Raw genomic sequence first — 17,700 nt, forward strand, 5'->3', positions numbered from 1 at the left:
ATTCTATGATTCTACATAGTTTATCTTCTCCATCTTGATTTTCTTTTGCCCAAATTCTGTTGGTTTCTAACATTCTCCCAATCCTCTGGTTTACCACTAATCTTTGCCACATTATATGTTTTTTCTTTCAGTTTAATACTACTTTCACTTCCTTGCTTAACCAGGGGATTTATCCCCTTCCTAGAATCCTTCTTCCTCACTTGGATGTATCTGTGCTGTGCGTCATGAACAATTTTCAGAAATGCCTGCCATTGCTGATCCGTCTTTCCTGCCAAACTGCTTTCCCAGTCCATCCAGCCAACTCTGCTCTCAATCGCATAATTACCAGTATTTAAGTGGAGCACAGTTGTTTCTGACCCACATTTCTCACTCTCAGATTGAATGCTAAATTCTGCCATGTTCACCTGCATCCTCTACTCAGGTTGTTTATTAAACCTGCCTCATCACACATTACCATATTCAAAACCGCCCAATCCGTGGTTGGATCCACAACATATTGTTCGAGGAAACTGTCCTGAATACACTCCAGCTCACGTGCCCTTCAACTAGGCATGGGAGAGGTCAAGAAAGAGAATCAACCAAGAGTCCTACACCCCACCATTACTATCTCATCATTCCGGCTAGCTCTGTTCAGGATCAGGACTGGCCTCGGTAGCAGGAGAACTATTTTGACTCAGTGGTGGCAGCAATGGGTTGACAATGTCCACTCAATCATGCACCAAGGTGAGGAGATGGAATAAAACCGTTCTGACGTAATCATCACTTCAACAGGCAGCCAAGCCACTGATCCCTTCTGCAGAATTTAACTGCAAAGCCGGTCATCGATTTGAACACATGGACAAATTTCCCACCACACAGACCGGGTGTGCACCCGGAGAGTTTAATTGTGCTCAACTGGAGACGCAGCTGGTAAGCCAAGGGCAGCTATCCAATTCTCTCCCAATTCAAATCCTGACCATGTTGTACAAGTATCTATTCTCTTTTTCTTCATTAGCAAATCTTGTCCCAGTTACCCACTGCCTTCACGTCCCCCACGAGGGTAGAGTACCTGTTTGAGCTTACTTCAACAGCATGGGCTGCCTTCTGGTAATCTTGCCCAAGTGGCTGACAGTGTTGGCCGGCGAACCAACTCCGAGGCACTGACCCATCTGCCCCAAGTCACGACGGTTCAGAAATCTCGCATACAATGCGACACGGGCCTTCTCCTCAACTGAAACTGCTTCAGAAAAATCAATAAATACGGTTCTGTCACAAAACTCAATGGAAACAGTTAAAAGGTCAAGTGATCAGGCTCTTCCTGTTGTATAACCTCGATGGTTTATACGTCACTGCAACACTGACTAAAATAGGAGGGAACCCTGACAAGTTATTAATGACTGTCACACAACCTGTTAATGTGACAATGGGTTGTACGGTAATCTATGGGAGCCAGTCAATTTCTCTCCAGGCATCAGTCAGGAAAGAAATCAAACAAGTTAAAGAGTTTGCTCAGTGTGAAGCCACAAAGGCTTGACAATGGATTGCTTGCCCACTTCCTCAGTCACACACGGAAGGTGGTGGTTAAGAATTGGTTACAAGTAGACCAGAATGGCACAGTGCACAGGAACACCAATACCTCACCAAACTGGCTGGCCAGACTCCCCAATGCAGGAAGACAGGCAGCAAAGGTCAGAAGGGAAATAATTCTGGAAATGGAAAATCCCAACATATTTCCTCATGGCTGGTTCACAAACAGTCTGCCTGTTCTCTGACTGTCACTGCACAATGAGATTAAACTATCCAGAAATATAAAAACACAAAGTAAAAAAATCTACAACTCTATAAAACAGAGAAGGCTGAGAAGAAGAGTACCCAATTCCTTTTTTCCAATTAAGGGCAATTTAGCGTGGCCTATCCACCTACTTTGCACATCTTTGGGTTGTGGGGGTGAAACCCATGCAAACACGGGGAGAATGTGCAAACCCCACACGGACAGTGACCCAGAGCCACAATCGAACCTGGGGCCTCGGCGCAGTGAGACTGCAGTGCTAACCACTGCGCTGCCCTTGATGGCTTACATTCTAAACGAGCGGACTGCAGAGTTAGTGTCTGTGACTTTCCAAAACGCTCTAATGCAGTGAACGGACTCAATGGGTTGGAGGGTGACACATATAACCACACTAGGGCGGAAAGAGATTTAAAAAGCAGTAAAGAATTTTCTGTAAAGAACTGTAGGTTGGCTGAGAAATTTAGAATTCTCTGGAACCAGAGCCAATGTGAATTCTCCATCAAAGCTCTGAGCAATGGCAGATCGCACAGGTTCCCCATCGTACTTATTTCACCAGCAAACCAGGGAGGGTCCGAACTGGGGGGATTGGATTACAATTGTAAACTTTCCATCAAAGAGAGAGAGGACCCTCTGCCGGTTAAAAAGACAATTTGCAGGGGTCTTTGAATGTAGAGCAGGGAGGATATCAGTTGTGGGCTATCCAGTTGCGACCCTGAGTGACAGCATGCATTGTCTCCAATACTGGGACCCTCACATTCACACACAAGCAGCTCTCCAGGAAGCCTGATGGTTTTCTGCTGCTGCTGCTGATGTCCAGCAGTATCCTCCACCCTGCATCTCCACAACAGCACTGCAAATTCCTGAACAGGATCCAAAACTATCAGAAGATATCCCCTGCTGTACATCAGTCATCACTCTCTGCTCTACAAAACAATGTAACACATAAGCAATCCAACCTTACTGGGTTACGGGGATAGGGTGGAGGTGTGGACTTGGGTAGGGCGCTCGGAATTTCCAGGGGCTGGTGCAGACTCAATGGGCCGAATGGCCTCCTCCAGCACTGTAAAATTCTATGTTACGGTATTGCAATGATGTGGAGATGCCGGCGTTGGACTGGGGTGAGCACAGTAAGAACTCTTACACCAGGTTAAAGTCCAACATGTTTGTTTCAAACACTAGCTTTCGGAGCACTGCTCCTTCCTCAGGTGAACGTTTCCCAGCCTCCAGCACTGATAAGGACAAGAGCAGCTCTCTCATGGGACACCATTGTCAAACCTTGGACAAATATTGTTGGCCATTTTTCAACTTCACTGGGCAAAATCCTTGTGATTTCCACGGCGGAATTCACAAATCCTGAAGGCGCCCAGTGCAAGGCCAGTCATCACCTCACGGCAAAAGCAAAAAAGGTGATCAACCTGGAACACTAAAACGGCTTCTCGCCGCAGAGACTGTCTGAGCTGCTGAGTGTTTCCAGCATTTTTGTTTTTACGCCACCTCAGGGCAACCAGGGATAGGCAACTAATGCAGCAACGTCTGTCTCCCAGAGAAAAAATAGATGGGTTTCAGAGAACAAGACAAACTGGTTTCCCCTCCATCTGTCTTTCAGATCTTCACGTTTGAGTATTACCCAACAGCACAGATACCCTGCCAATTGTCCCACCCTGTCTCCATCACCACCTCTGCTCCCGACCCAACCCACCCACCAGCCCGGAAAAGCTCCATTTACTCAAAAGAAGATATCCTTTACCTGATCTGCCTCAATGCAGACAGTACTGCACTGCTTTCAGTACTCTGTGTTGTCACGTAATGGGGAATATGTTATTTATCCGATCCTCACCCTGAGGTCTTGCAGAAATATTACATCATCTTGCAGAACCTTCGATGAAAAAGGAACAGATTGCTTCTCAGCTCCTTCGGCACCGAAAGAAGCACTGTGTCACAGTCTCTCACACTGTGATAATCTCTGCCGAAACAACACTCTCTTCCCCCGCCCCCTAATCCTCCCTCGGTGATTGCTGCATTGACAGAAATCTGAATCCAATACAGCTAAAGGGAACTGACAAGAGCTGAACCAACCAGTCCAGCGGGGTTCAGGGACAGTTGCAAATTGCTTTCACTGAGCTGCTATAAAGAAATACTCGTTGTAATTCATTGCACTGTCAGAAGCCTAAACCAATGCCAGGCTGGGGTCTAAAAAACAGATGGAATTCTAAAATGAGGAAAAAGGGAGACGGTGCACAGAAATACTTCACCTCTGATACATTTCTCTTACAGGAATCCAATCTATCTCAATTTCCAGGTTCTGACAAATGGTCCACATCTGAAGCTTTCCCCTATTCTTTTCCAGGTGAATTTTCCCACATTTCCTCTTTCCACTGCTGACACAGTGGCTCCTTTGTGTGGAGATTGAACATTTGCAAGTCAAATCTTCAACACAAGTTTGCTGCTGCAAGATGTAAACACATTCCACCCCAGGGCTAACAAAGGTTATAGATGCCCGTCAACAAGCCTGACTCAGACATAAAGTACAAACAGACTGCCTGCTCGTACTCAGCTTCTCCCGTCAAAAGTTTTTTTTAAAATTTAGAGTACACAATTATTTGTTTTCCAATTAAGGGGCAATTTAGCGTGGCCAATCCACCTACTCTGCACATCTTTGGGTTGTGTGGGGTGAAATCCACGCAGACACGAGGAGGAAGTGCAAACTCCATAAAGGATTGTGAGTTGGGGCTGGGGTCGAACCCGGGTCCTCAATGCTGGAGTGCTAACTACTGGGCCACCATTCTGCCCTCTCCCATCAAAAGTTGATCTGGCAGCTTGCTCTAATGGTGTTCAGGCAATCACATTGCTGCGGAGCACTGGGCTACTCGATGCTTGCACTTGTCTTTAAGTGCATCACCAGGGCCCTATTGGCAAACAGCAGTAGCTTGACTTCCAGAGGGGCGCTTTCTGAAACACTTTCAGTCCCGTCTGCCAAATATCAAAATTCCAAAACAAAAGTGATGCTGTTTAAAACTGGACAATCTAAGGCTCTCACAGACCAGTCAGATCATTAGCAACTGACAGATACAAAATAATCGCTTTAAAAAAGTCAGAGATGGTCTTAATTCAGAAATTATGTGTTGCCAAAGAAAGAATAGCCAGAACAAAGAGCAACATTTAAAACATTCTCAATTCTGTTACTGTAAATGGGAAAGAAAAATAAACAGCACGGTAGCACAGTGGTTAGCACTGTTGTTTCACAGCTCCAGGGACCTGGGTTCGATTCCCGGCTTGGGTCACTGTCTGTGCGGACTCTGCACGTTATCCCCATGTCTGCGTGGGTTTCCTCCGGGTGCTCCGATTTCCTCCCACAAGTCCCGAAAGACGTGCTGTTAGGTGAATTGGACATTCTGAATTCTCCCTCTGTGTGCCCGAACAGGCGCCTGAATGTGGCGACTAGGGGATTTTCACAGTAACTTCATCGCAGTGTTAATGCAAGCCTACCTGTGACACTAATAAAGATTATTAAGAGGGGAGATTTTTTTTTTTCTCGCACAGTCGAGGAGGCAGGATCAGGAACGCATTGCCTGGAAGGTGGCGGATTCAATGGTAACTTTCAAAAGTAATTGGATAAATATTTAAAACGGAAATATTTGCAGAGCTTTGTGGAAAAAGCGGGGGCAGTGGGCTGTTCAAATAGCTTCTTTCAAAGAGCTGGCTGGCATAGGTATGATGTGCAACATGGTCACAGTCTGTGCAAGACTCAATACTGGCCAATAAGAAGGCCTGTAAAGGTCAGGAAATTATATGTTAATATAACCTGAGTACATTGCCGTGGGATTGAGTAATACAAGTTGCTTTGTTATGTACGCAATGGATGAGAGAGAGAGAGAGAGAGAGAGAGAGAGAGAGAGAGAGAGAGAGAGAGAGAGAGAGAGAGAGAGAGAGAGAAAAGGAGAGAGAGATCTTTCAGAGAAACAATTCCACTGCAGTCAGCTGCGTGACCAGCTACATTGCCATTGCTGGTGTAACAAAACTGCAAGACTAAAAGCAGAATTTGAATTATTGTGACAAAGGAAGATTGGTTTGTGGACAGGAAGTGCACTTCCTGTGCACAACTTTTTATATATTGATTAAATGGCTTACGAACAAAATATTATACAAAAGCACCTCCCTTAAGTTCATGTTTACGCGATAACTGTATTTCATCACCTCAGATAGCTCTCAGCACCAACCCCGTGCCAGTAACACCAGCACAGCCGGAATCACGATCCAAATTTACCATTCAAATTTCGGAACAAATTTGGACTCATTAAATCTACAGGCAAAGTGCTGAATGTTAGAAAACCACCTCCAGGACAGCAACATCAAGTTGACACATTCACATTAATATTTCACGAATACCCTAGAAACACCACCACAGCAGGACTGAGTGATATGAAAGGGAGGAAGAGGTGTTAAAGATTTGATGGTTGATTTCTCTAGCCAGAAAGATAAATATCGTCAACTCAGTCAACTTGGGAAACTCGGGAAGCCTGCAACTTGATCACTGTCCCACAACCCAGTGTCAGAGGAGCACAGGTTAACTGTGGAGACCCGAAGTAGTAAATAAAAACAAGTCAAGACCAGAAGAAATAGACATAATAGGCCATTTGGCTGATTGAGCCCAATCTGCCATTTTTAAGATCATGGCTGATCTAACTCTGACTGCCCTTCCCTGCCTGCCCACAATAACCTGCTTGTCAATCAAATCTCCACCATACTCATCCTGGAATATATTCAATGCAGCCCCATTTCTCTCCAGAGGATTCCAAAGATCGATAACACCAGAAGAAATTCCTCCTCATGGGGGCAGCACGGTGGCGCAGTTTGTTAGCACTGCTGCCCACGGCGCCGGGTTCAATCCCAGCCCTGGGTCACTGTCCGTGTGGAGTTTGCACATTCGCCCCATGGCTGCATGGGTCTCACCCCCACAACCCAAAGATGTGCAGGGTAGATGGATTGGCCATGCTAAATTACCCCTTAATTGGAAAAATAAATTCCTCCCCATCTCAGGCTTGAATTAGAGATCCCTTCTTTCTTTAAACGTGCCCCCTAGTTTTAGGTTCCCCCACAAGGGGGGAAACATCCTCCCAGCATCTAACCCGTCCAGTCCCCTTAATGTCTTAAATATTTGAACAACAATTGCTCATTCCGTTGAACTCCAACCTGCTCAACCGTTCATCATTAGACACCCCCCTTTACCCTACAGGAATCAGCCTAGTGAACCTTCTCTGAATTGCTTCCAGTGTAAGAATACCCCTCCTGAAGTCAGGAGACCACAGGAAGAGTAACTACACAAAGAGTAAAGGATGAATGTGCACAGTCCATATAAAGCAAACAATCCTGGAGCTCTGGGGTGTCACCCGAAACGTTCACTGTTTCCCTCTCCACAGACGCTGCCAGAGCTGCTGAGTTTATCCAGCATTTCCTGTTTTTATTTCAGATTTCCAGCATCCGCAGTATTTTGCTTTTAATTCAGAGCAGGCTTGAGTTGAATAGATTTAGATTTCAACTTTTGTTATGAAGGTAGAATTTTAAATTGAATTTATTTATATATTTGTGCGTTAGGATAGAAAAAAAGTGCCCCAATTTCATTTAGGTTTTGGTTTAAGATCCTTGGTGCCTGGATGGAGCTGTGACTCAAAAGGTTTCAGGCTTTCTGGGTTTGTTTGCATCTATGCATTTTTAATCAGGTCCTTCAGCCCGGATGGTAAAGAGATGGGTTAAAAGGGGTTGAAAGCTGGCAGCACAGTGACGCAGTAGTTTTTAAAAAAATTTAGAGCACCCAATTATTTTTTTCCAATTTAAGGGGCAATTTAGCATGGCCAATCCACCTATCCTGCACATCTTTGGGTTGTGGGGGTGAGACCCACGCAGACACGGGGAGAATGTGCAAACTCCACACGGACAGTGACCCAGGGCTGGGATCGAACCCAGTCCTCAGCGCCGTAGGCTGCAGTGCTAACCACTGCACCACCGTGCCACCCAAGTGGGACAACAGTTACTTGGATAATCGGACTCAGTAAAATTTCCAGTTTAGTGGAGGTGCCCTGGAAGACTGGGTTTAGGGAATCCATTTGTTTACTCTGAAGTTGAAGTGCTCTTTTGGGGTATCTATACAAGCTGCGCGAGAAGCATGAAGTAAATGCTCCAGGAATTCACCAGAGGAAAACCGTTTGCAACTGTGCCAATCCCAAGCCTGGGTGTCAAGCTCATGGCAACTCTTCACTGGTTAGTGTCTCTGCAAGGATATTGCTGGGGTAAAGGAACAGTGGGAATTTGAATTGTCTCCTTGCGTTTGGATTGAGATCTTTACAACCTTGTTTTCTCATGTAATATAGTTCACTTTCCTTGTTCTAATAAACATTTTAATTTTTGTATTAAAAGTTCAAACTTGCCCAACAATCTTACACAGGAGTGGCAATCAGGAGCAATTCACCTCCCTATCCCAGAGTTACTCTGGTGAATTGCAGCACTCCAACCAATGTCCGGAGTGGGATTAGTTCAAAGGAAACAAAGGTGGCTATTTCAGTCTGCCTGCTTCATTCCCACACCTGATTGTACCTCTAAACCATTGTCATTGTGGAAACCTTGTCTGGTTCTGAGTCAGGGAGTCCACGGTTCCTACCAACTACCAGAGTTATTTCTGACAAATCTGAAATGCTGTGTGCAGGAACGTCAGCAGTTCTGCGGCGAGCTGAGCTCATTACAAGTGAGCAATTTTACCACAAACGCACGTTTTGGTGCTGAACGGAAAATGCAGCACAGCCCGAGGTCGAGGATCTCCATTCACCCATCGACACATCAAACTCTTGCACACAATTAGGGCATGTTTGTTCAATGCTCGTCTCCAACTTCCTCCTACTTTGTCTGAAATGAAGATTGCTTGTGCCTGTGAAACAGGCCAGAGAGCAACATCATAACGGACCATCTCAAACTCTCCCCCAGCTCATCAAAATGGTGAAGCCTTCACCTTTCAAAGCCTGAAAATTAGTGCAAATTAACACCTTTTTCTGTATTGCCCTCAGTCTTGGTACAATGGCTTATTGTGGGGCAATCAACCTTTTCCCCGTTTCTGAATTAAAAGTATACCCAGATAACATTGTTGGACACAGTAAGAAGTCTCACATCACCAGGTTAAAGTCCAACAGGTTTATTTGGAATCACTAGCTTTCGGAGCACAGCTCCCTCATCAGGTCTCACCTGATGTTGGAAGACTTCTTACTGTGCTCTCCCGTCCAACGCCGGCATCTCCACATCATTGTTAGGACAGATCTTAAAGCCTTGCCCTGGATTCCCAACTAAACAGGTACTGTAACCAGACTGTATTCCTAACAGGTACTGCAACCACACTATTCCCAACAGGTACTGTAACCATACTGTATTCATAGAATCATAGAATTTACAGTGCAGGAGGCCATTCAGCCATCAAGTCTGCACCGCTCTTGGAAAGAGCACCCTACCCAAGGGTCAACAACTCCACCCTATCCCCATAACCCAGTAACCCCACCCAACACTAGGGGCAATTTTGGACACTAAGGGCAATTTATCATGGCCAATCCATCTAACCTGCACATCTTTGGACTGTGGGAGGAAACCGGAGCACCCGGAGGAAACCCACGCACACACAGGGAGGATGTGCAGACTCCGCACAGACAGTGACCCAAGCCGGAATCGAACCTGGGATCCTGGAGCTGTGAAGCGATTGTGCTATCCACAATGCTACAGTGCTGCCCCGGACAGGTACTGCACCCATACTATTCCCAACAGGTACTGTAACCACACTGTATTCCCAATCAACAGGAACTATAACCACACTGTATTCCCAACCAAGCAGGTACTGTAACCACTCTATATTCCCAACTAAACGACTGTAATCACACTGTATTCCCAACTAAACAGGTACTGTAACCGCACTGTATTCCAAACTAGCAGGTACTAGAATACCCCTTATTCCCAATTAAACAATACTGTAACCTTCCCTTATTACCAACCAAACAGCTAACGTAACCACCTTGTATTCCAGAGACAGCTATTGTAACCATCTCGTATTCCCTAAGCAGGTACTGTAACCATCTCGTATTCCCGAAGCAGGTACTGTAACCATCTCGTATTATCTAAACAGGTACTGTAACCACTCCTTACATTCTCTAAAGAGGTACTGTAACTACACCATGTATTACCGAAAGAGGTACTATAACCATCTCCTATTCCTTAAACAGGGACTGTGACCACCTATTTCCTAAACAGCTACTGTAACCACACCCCTTATTCCTAAACAGGTACTGAAACCACCAGGTATTCCCTGAACAGGTACTGTAACCACTCCCTGTATTCCCTAAACAGTTACTGTAACCACTCCCCATATTCCCTAAACAGGTACTGTAACCACTCCCCATATTCTCTAAACAGGTACTGTAACCACTCCATATTCCCTAAACAGGTACTGTAACCACTCCCCATGTTCCCTAAACAGTTACTGTAACCACTCCCCATATTCCCTAAACAGGTACTGTAACCACTCCCACTCCCCATATTCTCTAAACAGGTACTGTAACAACTCCCCATATTCCCTAAACAGGTACTGTAACCACTCCCCATATTCCCTGAACAGGTACTGTAACCACTCCCCATATTCCCTAAACAGGTACTGTAACCACTTCCATATTCTCTAAACAGGTACTGTAACCACTCCCCATATTCTCCAAACAGGTATTGTAACCACTCCCCACATTCTCTAAACAGGTACTGTAACCCCACTCCCCATATTCTCTAAACAGATACTGTAACCACTCCCCATGTTCCCTAAACAGGTACTGTAACCACTCCCCATATTCTCTAAACAGGTACTGTAACCACTCCCCATATTCTCTAAACAGATACTGTAACAACTCCCCATATTCCCTAAACAGATACTGTAACCACTCCCCATATTCCCTAAACAGGTACTGTAACCACTTCCATATTCTCTAAACAGGTACTGTAACCACTCCCCATATTCTCCAAACAGGTATTGTAACCACTCCCCACATTCTCTAAACAGGTACTGTAACCCCACTCCCCATATTCTCTAAACAGATACTGTAACCACTCCCCATGTTCCCTAAACAGGTACTGTAACCACTCCCCATGTTCCCTAAACAGGTACTGTAACCACTCCCCATATTCTCTAAACAGGTACTGTAACCACTCCCCATATTCTCTAAACAGATACTGTAACAACTCCCCATATTCCCTAAACAGGTACTGTAACCACTCCCCATATTCTCTAAACAGATACTGTAACCACTCCCCATGTTCCCTAAACAGGTACTGTAACCACTCCCCATATTCTCTAAACAGGTACTGTAACCACTCCCCATATTCTCTAAACAGATACTGTAACAACTCCCCATATTCCCTAAACAGATACTGTAACCACTCCCCATATTCTCCAAACAGGTACTGTAACAACTTCCCATATTCTCTAAACAGGTACTGTAACCACTCCCCATATTCTCTAAACAGGTAGTGTAACCACTGTTCCTAAACAGAAATTGTACAACTCCGTTTCCCGAAACAGGTACTGTAGCCATTCCCAGTATTCCCTAAAGTTACTGTAATACTCCCTGTATTCCCGAAACAGGTACTGTAACCATTCCCAGTATTCCCTAAAGTTACTGTACAACTCCCTGTATTCCCAAAACAGGTACTGTAACCATTCCCCATGTTCCCTAAACAGATACTGTACAACTCCCTGTATTCCCGAGTCAGGTACTGTAACCATTCCCAATATTCCCTAGTCAGGTACTGTAACTATTCCCAATATTCCCAAGTGAGGTACTGTAACCTCACCGCAGTTTGTTCGAAGTCTTCTCATCTTTTTACACAAAAGCATTGATTTGAAACAAACCTATTGGACATTAGCCTGCTGCTGTAATACTTCTTACTGTGCCCACCACAGTCCAACGCCGGCAGCTCCACATCATGACTTTTACACAGCAACAGGTCACTGGAACACTGTGCTCCCTGACATCTCTGACAACTTGCCTGTTACAAGGCTGCACCTCTGAGCCTTTGACCAACATGGAAATCCTGCTGTTGATTATTCTGCTGCATTTCAATTAATACCTGATATTCCGACACAGGGTGGTGCCCTTTCAAGGATGAAGGCCCAGGGTTTACTCATTCAGTCTCCTTAAGGCCTGGGACGGCCTTGTGACCTCCCGTGACAGCATTTCCATTGCTTTGATGTTCCTCTCATGCTGTGCCCAGAAGTGAATGCAGTATTAGATTGGGCTCGGATTGCAGGAGGAGCTGAATGACTGACTTGGCATTTATAGGTCAGCCTTTTCTTTGCTTTGTTGGTGACTGCTCTGCAATGTCGGACTTGGCCACTGCCGAGTCTTTCACCAACACACTGCCAGCTCCTCCCTCAGTCTGTTCAGTAACATTCTCAGTTTAAGCCTGCTCTGCTCCCATTTGCTGCCATTCTGCATTTGGTGTATTAAAGTTCAGAGAGCAGGACCCAGCCAGTTAGCTGGGCCTTTATGTAACACAGATAAACTGCAAAAATAAAGTCAACACTGGAGTGACAGCCTACAGAGATCACTGGTGCTCTGGCCAAGGCACTTCCAATCAAATACTCCGCAGGAACTGGATAAAATCAGCTGCAGCCACATTCTTCAGCTGTTTCTAATGTGGGGGATTTTCAGGGAGAGGCTAAGGTGAAATAGTCATGGTCCCATGTATCAGACACTATTGTGATTCAAGTGAATCAAAGAGACATCACCATTCAGCAATATCAGGGTTCAAATTAAAAGACAGTGGAAGGGAGAGGGGAAAGGGACGGGGAGAGGGGGGTAGGAACGGGGAGAGGGGGGGAGGGACGGGGGAGGGGGGAGGGGCGGGGGGAGGGGGAGGGACGGGGGGAGGGACGGGGGAGGGGGGAAGGGGAGGGGGGAAGGGGAGCGGGGAAGGGGAGGGGGGAGGGGGAAGGGACGGGGAGAGGGGGAAGGGACGGGGAGAGGGGGAAGGGACGGGGAGAGGGGGAAGGGACGGGGAGAGGGGAGGGAAGGGACCGGGAGAGGGGGAAGGGACGGGGAGAGGGGGAAGGGACGGGGAGAGGGAGAAAGGACGGGGAGAGGGGAAGGACGGGGAGAGGGGGAAAGGACGGGGAGAGGGGGGAAAGGACGGGGAGGAGGGGGAAGGGAGGGGAGAGGGGAAGGAGGGGAGAGGGGGAAGGGACGGGGAGAGGGGGAAGGGAGGGGCGAGGGGAAGGGACGGGGAGAGGGGAAGGGACGGGGGAGGGGAAGGGAGGGAGAGGGGGAGGGACGGGGGGGGAGAGGGGAAGGGACGGGGAGAGGGGGAAGGGACGGGGAGAGGGGAAGGACGGGGAGAGGGGGAGGGAGGGGGAGAGGGGGAAGGGACGGGGAGAGGGGGGAAGGGACGGGGAGAGGGGGAAGGGACGGGGAGAGGGGGAAGGGGGGGAGGGGGGAAGGGACGGGGAGAGGGGAAGGGACGGGGAGAGGGGGGGAAGGGCGGGGAGAGGGGGAGGACGGGGGGAGGGGGGAAGGGACGGGGAGAGGGGGAGGGAGGGGAGAGGGGGAGGAGGGAGGGGAGGGGGGAAGGGACGGGGAGAGGGGGAAGGGACGGGGAGAGGGGAGGGAGGGGGGAGAGGGGAGGGACGGGGAGAGGGGGAGGGAGGGGGGGAGAGGGGGGAGGGAGGGAGAGGGGGGAGAGACGGGAGAGAGGGGGAGAGACGGGGAGAGGGGGAGAGACGGGGAGAGGGAGGGGACGGGGAGGGGGAGAGACGGGGAGAGGGGGAGAGACGGGGAGAGGGGGAGAGACGGGGAGAGGGGGGGGACGGGGGAGGGGGAGAGACGGGGAGAGGGGGAAGGGACGGGGAGGGGAAGGGAGGGGGAGAGGGGAGGGAGGGGAGGGGAGAGGGGGAGGGAGGGAGGGGGGGGGAGGGAGGGGAGGGAGGGGAGGGGGGAGGGGGGAGGGGGGAGGGGGAGGGGGGGGGGGGGGAGGGAGGGGAGGGGGGAGGGGGGGGGGGGGGGAGGGGGGGAGGGAGGGGAGGGGGGGGGAGGAGGAGAGGGGGGGACGGAGGGGGAGGGGGGAGACGGAGGGGAGGGGGGGCAGGAGGGGCGGGGGGACGGAGGGAGGGGGAGGACGGAAGGGCGGGAGGAGGGGGACAGAGTTTTGAGGCGTTGGAATCAGAGTGGCAACAGGCGGCGTGGCCATTTAAACATAGCAGCAAGCCTAAGACCACCGGTGGAGGGTGTGGAAGAATGGCATGTTGGAGCTGAGTATTTATAAATAAACAAAACAATTCAAGTTGTGGTGAGGTGAGAGAGGTGGAAGATGGAAGAGAAGGATCACCAATCGGACAGTCAGCTTTGAACATGAAGGTGAAAGGCTAGCCAGCTCAACAAAGCCACCCTCCGGGGAGGCTGATAATCGGGTACATATTGGGCAGAATGACAAACAGTTCGAAGAAAGGACAGGAGTAAAAATACGACCGTGTGTCAAATGAATGGAAGAGTAACGAGGTGATTGCTGGTGGTGAACAATGGAGATGCTGAGAATGATGAGTCACAGTTGATTAACATGGCTTCCCAAGAAGTTGAACTGCTCGAGGGTTAACCCACAGACAGCCGGGCAGGAGGAGGAAATTTTGGGCTACAGGTAGTTAGGTAGACACTGAAAGTTAAAGAATTAAAAAAGCAATGTTTCTGAAATGGCATGAAACTTGTAAATGTTGGGTGTTGAGAGGAACTTGGCTCTCTAAATGGCATATTGGTCTTTATGAAAGGGGATTGGATTACAAATGTACAGAGCTTTGGTGAGACTTTGCTGGGAATACCGGGTGCAATTTTGGTCTTTCTATTTAAGGAAGGATATACTAGCATCGGAGGTGGTGCAATGACGGTTCACCAGATTGGTGCTTGAGATGACAGGTTACCCTCTGTTGAGGCGCAGTAAAGTAGGTCAATATTCACTGGAGTTTAGAAGAATGAGAGATGATCTCTTTGAAAGATTCAATATCATTAAGGGGCCTGACAGGGTTGACAGAGAGAGGTTTACCTGCCCAAAATCTAGAACACACGCTCAGGAAAAAGGGCTGAACATTGAGGACTGATGTGAAGATGTGGCACTGGACTGGGGTGGACACAGTAATAAGTCTCACAACACCAGGTTAAAGTCCAACAGGTTATTGGAATCACTACCATTCAGAGCACTGCACCTTCATCAGGTGAAGTGGAGGCAGGTTCACAAACACAGTATTTAGGACTGGGATGAGGAGAAATGTCTTCACTCGAAGGGTTGTGAATCTCTGGAATCCTGCACCCCAGAGGGATGCTCACTGTTGAATATTTAAGGCTGTGGACAGGCAGATATTTGGTTTCTCGGGGAATTAAGGGAGACGGAGAGTGGGGCAGGAAAATGCAAAGTGAAGCCCAAGATCAGCCATGATCTTATTGAATGGCTCAATGGGCCGAATGGCCTACTCCTGCTCCTATTTCTTATGTTAGGTCCTCACAACCTGGGCCATCAAATCAGCCGATCAGAGACTACTGTTGGGTCAGAATAAATTAAACACAAATCATCAACTGCCCCATCAACTGTACAGCCAAACAAACTCTCTTATGCAAATCAATAGCTTCAATTAAAAACCTTTCAGGAACATTTCCAAATCTCCCTCTGGCTTCAAATTCTGTGGTTTTACAAAACTAAACGATCAGAAAGTGATAAGACAGTCAAATGTAAAACAAGTTAAGCAGCAGCAGAATGGTTCAGTGCATCACAGATAGATTAGTTACGAGCTCGTATCCAATTTCAACAAACTTCCCAATCTTGTACACGCCAAATATTCTGCAGAAGGTGGGGTGATTGTGTGGGACTGTCACTCCACACACCCATCTGGCTACAGATTATCTATCCAAGAATTCCCCACATTTCACAGATGTCATTACTGCCGCTGAATCCATCCCAACAATATCCTGGGGGTCACCATTGACTAGAAACTGAACTGGATCCAGCCATATAAATACTGCTATAAATTCTTTGGCTACAAAAGCAGGTCAGAGACTAGAAATCCTGTGGCGAGTAACTCACTCCTGACTCTGCAAAGCCTCTATCTACACCATTTACAAGGTACAAGTCAGGGGTGTAAGGGATATTCTCCACTTGCTTGGATGAGCGCAGCTCCAACAACACTCAAGAAACTCAATACCATCCAGGACAAAGCAGCCAGCTTGCTTGACACCCTTCCACAAATATTTATTCCTCCATTACTGACACACAGTAGCAGCCATTTGTACCATCTACAACAGGGGTGGGCAAACTACGGCCCGCGGGCCGCATGCGGCCCGCCAAAGGTATTTCTGCGGCCCACCAAGTCATTAAAAAAAAAAAAAAAAAATTTTTTTTTAAATTTTTTTTTTTTTTTTTTAATTTTTTTTTAAAGGTTAATGGGTGGGGGGGGCTGTTGGGTTACTTACTGGTATAGGGTTGGATACGTTGACTTGAGTAGGGTGATCATTGCTCGGCACAACGCGAGGGCCGAAGGGCCTGTTCTGTACTGTACTGTTCTATGTCTATATGAGGCGCCCAGAATCATAACCGGGTGAAGTAATTATTTTACTTAATATACTATGCGGCCCTTTGTGAATTGTGAATTTCTGAATGCGGCCCTTGCACGGAAAAGTTTGCCCACCCTGATCTACAAGATACACTGTAGAAACTCACGAAGGGACTCCTTTGGCAGCACCTTTCAAATACACAGCTGTGACCACCTAGAAGGTCAACCGCAGCAGACACGGGGAAAGCCATCTGGAAGTTCCCCTTCAAGCATTAATATCATTCAAGAATCAAGCACGGTTGAAACTGAGGAAGAAAAGTTAATATTTTAAAAGCACAAACTCTATCTCTATGGCTGCTTGCAGATGCACGATTTTGTAGTGTGATTAAGAGATTTTATATTTTTGCAGTAATGTTATTAAAACCTGGGTTAATATATATATATATAGACAGTATGACTGTTCGAGCAATGATTAATGTGCCATAAAAGTGAAGTCATCATTGATTTGCAAGTGAAGTGTTCTGTTAATAGATTGAGAAGCATATATTTGTTACAGATAGCTAGCTAATGGAATATGGTTTAGGTTTGAAGGACCCCTGAGGTGCAGATAATTTGAGGGGTATTGGTCCTGGCTAAACTGGAAATGGAGATGCCAGCGATGGATTGGGCACAATAAGAAGTTAAAGTCCAACAGGTTTATTAAATCACAAGCTTTCCAAGTGCTGCTCCTTCATCAGGTGATGTCTGTATACAGGGAGCACAGTATGGAGCTAAGTATGCAGCCTTGCGGGGCCCAATATTGAGGGCTATCGTGGAGGAGGTTTTTGTTTATCCTTATGATTGTGGTCTATGGATCAGGAAGTCGAGGATCCAGTTGCAAAGGGAGGAGCCAGGTCCTAGGTTTGGAGTTTGATATGATTAGCTGGGATTATGGTGTTGAAGGTGGAGCTGTAGTGAATAGGAGTCTGGCGTAGGAGTCCTTGTTGTCGAGATGCTCCAGGGATAAGTGTAGAGCCAGGGAGATAGCGTCTGCTCTGGATTGGTTGGGGCGGTATGAGAATTGCAGTGCATCAAGTCATTCTGGGAGTATGGAGTAAATGTGTCTCATAACCAATCTCTCAAAGCACTTCATAATGATCCATGTCGAGGATACCAGATGGTAGACGTTGAGGCACGTTGCTGGTTCTTCTTTGGCACTGTTATGATGGTGGTTTCTTGAAGCAGGTGGGAGCCTGGGAACGGAGTAGGTTCAAGATTTCTGCGATCACACCCGCCAGTTGGTCAGCGCAGGATCTGAGTGCACAATCAGAGACTCCGTCAGGACCCAACCGCTTTCCAAGGG

At 47.4% G+C, this 17,700-nt stretch overlaps 1 protein-coding gene across 4 annotated transcripts in view; it reads right to left on the reverse strand.

Moving 5' to 3' along the window:
- The window catches only part of tyk2 (tyrosine kinase 2), a 113,478-nt gene that overhangs the window by 84,043 nt on the left and 11,735 nt on the right, over positions 1-17,700 (reverse strand). Inside the window, exon 1 of one of the 4 annotated variants that reach the window (XM_038784731.1) lies at positions 11,903-11,923. The exons of 2 other annotated variants lie outside the window; for them this stretch is intronic. The gene's annotated coding sequence lies outside the window, so the exon portion shown is untranslated. Of the gene's footprint in view, positions 1-3,515; positions 3,746-11,902; positions 11,924-17,700 lie in introns of those variants that run through there. One more of the 4 variants, XM_038784729.1, reaches the window with a different exon arrangement.

This window comes from Scyliorhinus canicula, chromosome 25 (assembly GCF_902713615.1).
Source record: "Scyliorhinus canicula chromosome 25, sScyCan1.1, whole genome shotgun sequence".
Taxonomy (NCBI): Eukaryota; Metazoa; Chordata; class Chondrichthyes; order Carcharhiniformes; family Scyliorhinidae; genus Scyliorhinus; species Scyliorhinus canicula.